Genomic DNA, 5,701 nt, shown 5'->3' on the forward strand with positions numbered 1-5,701 from the left:
CTCTGAACCACTGATTCAAAGTAAAAGATTGGTAAAGCTTCATGAAGCAGTGTTTTGAAATTGCCCATCACTAAATGTTGTTGAATAAAGTTGTTATTTTGTTTTTTTGGTGCACAAAAAAGTATTTGCGTCACTTCATAACATTAAGGTTTAACCACTGTAGTCACATGAACTGTTTCAATCTTCAGTAGCTTTTTGGGCATCTGAAAGTGTAAATTGTCTTGCTGGCAATGGAGACCTCACTGAGCCATTGGATTTAATCAAAATATCTTAATTTGTGTTCTGAAGATGAACAAAGGTCTTACGTCTGTGGAACAACATGAGGGTGAGTAATTAATGACAGAATTTTCATTTTTGGATGAATAAACTCTTTAAAGTCGCATTCCCCACTGTGACATATATCAGAGTAAAACAGCTTCTCGAACAAGAACAAATGTAAGGTGGTACTTTATTTTGTCTGTTGGAGAATTGATTGGATGATTGTGGTTTGCTATTGCTGTGATGTCATGTGATTGACAGGTTGATCCCGCCTTCGCACCAGTAAACAGATCATCAGAGAAGAGAAAAGATGAGCTGCAAGAGGGAGGGTAAGATATTTTGATTAAAGATTATGAAGGTAATCAAAGATTTATTACAAACAATATCTTACTCCTTTAGGGAACCATTTAAGGCTTTATAGGTGTCATGAAAGCATGCATCCATCCTGGGGTGTAGCAGCCATTAAACCTGATATTTAAAATTTATAAACTGACACATTCTGCAGAACATGTGTTTATCGCTGACACTTTACTAGAGTGTTTGCCAGATGCTGAAAATTTCAAAAATTGAAAAAGCATACCTCAAGTCTCTCTGATATTCTGTATCTCATTGCCCACTCCCATAGTTCTTTCCTTCCTAATATCCGTTAAGTACCTTAGTGTACCTTTGTCTTTTTGTCAGATTTTAACATATTTTTTTGCTTCATATCAAAGTTTGTAATGTTGTAATTCATCTTGTAGCTGGTTGATTTGATTCTTGGTGTTTTTAGAATTCCTATGGGAAAAATTGATGGAAAAATACTCTTTTGAAACAAAGGCTGCTGAAAAAGTGGGCAGACACTGTTACACTCTATAATAGTCCAACAGCACTGTGACTAGTTTACTAGTTTGTATCACTACGTTTCTGTTTGTGCATTTCAGACAGACAGTTTGTGGTGAGGATTTTCCAATGTCTCTTTCTGCATATGGTACATCATCACAGCAGTAGGTGAGTGATTCAATTAATTGATTCATTCAAAAGGACTGATTCTTTCAGCAATGAGAGAGTCATTGAATCATTCACTCAACTGTTTAATTTAAAACACTAATTCGTTCAGGAACAAAACAATTGACAGTTTTTATGAGTGAGTCACTGAATCATTTACTCAATCAATTTGCAAAACAATTCTGATTTGACTTTAACTTCTTTTGAATTATTTACATTAGCAGAACAAAATACATGTTAACTAGCAATATTGTGTCAAAAACGTAAAAGGTTGGTCACAAGTGTAGTTTACCATTGCTCTATGAAATTTCGTAAATTAAATCCAGTCATTTCAATAGGAATCCGCATAATTAGGAGTTTAGGTGTGGTCACATTTACCATTGTTCAGTGAAATCAAGTCATTCAATAGGGCGTAAGTGAAGGCGAAAGGTTTCAAAATACACATTTCGTAACAGGTTCAAGTTAGTCATGGAAATTCACTGTGTCAAAAAACTGCTTGGTTTGAAAGTGACTTTTGTGTTAACTATGCTTCTTACATCACTACACTATTGATAACAGACAATGGACCTGTTTTCCTTGTGAAATTTTTTGTAAGAGTGAAAAAGTTCCCTACACAGACTTTCTGTGATTTTTAGTTGCCGTGAGAATTTGCTGCATTTACCAACAGAAAGCTGCTTGTTTGTAAAGTGTGAGAGGTGCTTCATCCATAGATACACTACACTGTAAAACTCAATAAGTTCAGAATACTCAAAACATTTGAGGAAACTTATTACCTCAAAACATTTAAGTTAACTAACTTATTTTTTTTAAGTTAGTAGAACTTAATTTTTTTGTGACAAGTGGGGCGGGGCCGAGAGCCATGGAAGTGGAGCAATGCTAGTGTGGTGCACAGGTGTCTCTCATTAACAATCACATCACTGGCATTCCTTCGCTCCCACAGTTCTCAGCCTCGCCCTACTCAAGTACATATAGTTAATTTACATAAACATCACATTCAAGTCTTGGTTAAATGTTAGTTAGCAAAAAACACATGCTATTATAATTATCAAAGAGACTGTCAATATATACTTGCATGTATATAATCAAACAACATACAGTATATGTGGTCTTAAAAGTTTTGCAGCCCATCCTCAACCTAACCACACGGTCTACTCTTCACCAGAATGGTAACCCTACAAAACTAACATAACAGAACCCCCTGTCAATCCCAACATAACAACATTAAACACTAACTTATGTCTCCCTATGTTAATCTTATGCAAAAACACACAAAATAACACTTTATTTCAACATTTAGACAGTCTGATGCAAAGCATGCTGGGAATTAGAAATCTGCTGCAACTAAAACAGTTTAGTTTACTTGAAATACGTCAGTGCTGTGAACTCAAAAGTAAAAGAAAGTTTTAAATACTCATAACTGTTAATTTAACTGAACTAATTTGTTTAATTTAAGTTTGTCCTACTCAAACGAATTAAGTATTTTGAGCATTAGGGTTTACAGTGATAGTTTGCCTGTGAAATTCTGCTCATCTGACCATACTTTAAGTTAGGGTTAGGGTTCTGAGCAACAGAAACCCAAAAATGAAAATTCTGTCATTAATTACTCACCCTCACGTCGTTCCAAACCCGTAGGACCTTTGTTAATCTTTGGAACACAAATTAGGATATTTTTGATGAAATTCAAGAGTTTTTTTTTTTTTTTTAATCACCCATAAAAAACAACCTAATTACTGTCATTCAAGGTCCAGAGAAGTAGTAAAGACATTGTTAAAACAGTGAACGTGACTACAGTGGTTCAACCTCCGTGTTATGAAGCACAAAAAAGTATTCTCGCCGCTTCGTAACATTAAGGTTGAACCACTGTAGTCACGTGGACTATTTTAATGATGTCTTTACTACTTTTCTGGACCTTGAATGTGGTAATTACATTGCTTTCTATGGGGGAGATCAAAAATATCTTCATTTGTGTTCAGAAGATGAACAAAGATCTTACAGGTTTGGAACGACATGAGTAATTTATGACAGAAATTTCATTTTAGGGTGAACTAACCCTTTAATTATATGTCATTAGCCCAGCTGGGTGTTTATTATCAGTTTATTAGCATCAGAAATCCCTTTCTCACATCTCTTTCACATGTCAGGGCTATTAATAGTAATGTGTTCAGTGAACCATTGCGTATAATGGCAGTAACAATATCAAACAGTCTTTTTGCTGTGTCTTCTCTGACTGCCAGTGGTGAGATGTCAAGCTGAGATAATGGAGGAGAGAAATGCTCTGTTCACTTGACCCCAATGTGTCATGCTGCGCACCTCAAACTTCCAACAAGCTCCAGCAATATCAATGGGAGAAAAAGATCTTTCACAGAAATGAGAGACACTTAGCACCAAAAGAACAGGATCTCTTAGAAGTGAGAATGAAAGAGACACAGAGGTTTCCTCAGTGTGTGTAAGGTATCATGGGTATTCTCATTATGGGAACAGATCACAGGAGCAGCTTCATGCTTCACTAATGAGTGAGCGAGTTCAGGGTATGAATTATAAACACCATGTGTATCATACAACTTTAGCTTTCTTTACCACCTGATATTAGGGTCATTTGGAAGATGTTTCACATTAAACAAGAAATCAAAATTCATTTTTTTTTTTATCGCTGCACATTATTTGAAGACTTTACAATCATTCGTCAAATGTAACAACTTACTCACACTGAACCATCTAATCAATTCCCGATGGATAAAATGTCCCAACCTACTTTTTTTTTCTTGAACTGTCAGATTATGGAAGTGGTTGCAAATGCCATTTAATATTGACTTTTAATATGCATCAGTATGCAAATGGTATGTACAACAATGTATATTCTGTATTAAAAATGGTTGTAGCTTGTGCTAATGAGCAGACACAAATCCTCACAAGAACTAATGCAGGTACATTTGTGGACTTAGATTTAATGTACTGTGGGCAATGTTTTCTATTACTTTGCGTAATCTTTTCAAGAGTTTCAGTGATGAGGCAATCCTGATTATTTTGGAATTTTGGCTAGCTAGACAAGGAATTGATTTACAAAGGTTTCAAAGCTTCAAAAGCGTGTTTCGAAAGTACCCATCACTACCAAACTGTGACAGTTGCCTTTGAAGACAGTTCTGGACCATATAGGCACGACTCTTTATACTTAGTGTTAGTTTTTCAATAGTAATGTCTTTTCTTTTTCCTTTTTTGTGCGACGGAGTACTTGAATTCATTACACCAAAGTTATTTGTGTCTTGTAAAGAGAAACATAACTTATACACCTTTAAAGACAGACCTACTTTGAGCTTTGAGGTGGTTAATCGATGGTATTTGCTTCTGCTGAAGCCATCAGTCCACATTATTTCAATTTAAAAAATATTAATAATAATAATCGTGTTTAACAGTAGATTTCATTGTAAAAAACTACATTACCCATTATGCTGTACAGAAAAGTTCACCAATCAGGAAGTCGAAAAAAGCAAAATGCAGCAAAAGAGTTCCTTTGAAGCACATGTGAATGTAATCAAGTCAATCTCTCTACACTCTCAAAATACTTCTCCACCATTTTTAATTTATGCTGTTCTCAGTGCTTCATGGGATTGTAGTTCTTTCTATAACTAAAGCCTTTCGTATTTTTGTCAGATGTTTTACAACTTTTTTGCTGTAAATCAAAGTTTGTAATGTTATGATTCACCTCTTAACTGATTTGCTTGGTTCATAAAATAACGCTTTAATGAAGATCTTTTTATCCAGATCTTTTTTTTTTTTTTTTTTTTGCCTAGCAATCATTGTATTGTAGATACAGTTATTTGAATTGCATAATCTAAAGCAGCTGTTTCTCTATTTTAATTTGATGCTTTGCATTCATGAGAACTTTAAACCCACATGCTAAAACAGTTATGGCTCTTAGGGGTGGGGATAGTTGTAACAGTTCATTAAAAAAATGTTACAACCAAACCCTTATGATGATTCAAATTGAAAAAAAAAAAAAAAATCGCATACCCTGTTTTTTGTTGCATTGAGGGATTATAAATATGTTTCCATCATAGTTTATGCGCATGTCTTCTTATCGCATAAAAACATTATCCACCTCAATTGAGCACATACGATTTTTTTCCCACATTTTTTAGAATTTATGCACATCTCCTCTTGACTACTCCTAACTTTTCACAGGTATAGGAACTGGTTTTAGCACTAAAATGCTTAATGAAATACTCGTAGACCAATAAATTAGGAGTCCTAAATTTAGGACTGACAAACCCATTAGTTTTAAAAATTTCTCCTAAATTGGCAAGTTGGGAGCTATTTTTAGCATTAAGATATTCTGTGAATACAGCCCCAGGAGTATATATATGGAAACATTAACACACATGCTGCATACTAATTTGCATATAAAGAATTAGTGTATCCCAGTGGTGCTCAGATGGCGGAGTTTGTCCAGTGGATCTGTGCA

The sequence above is a fragment of the Chanodichthys erythropterus genome, chromosome 17 (genome assembly GCF_024489055.1).
Source record: "Chanodichthys erythropterus isolate Z2021 chromosome 17, ASM2448905v1, whole genome shotgun sequence".
Classification (NCBI taxonomy): Eukaryota; Metazoa; Chordata; class Actinopteri; order Cypriniformes; family Xenocyprididae; genus Chanodichthys; species Chanodichthys erythropterus.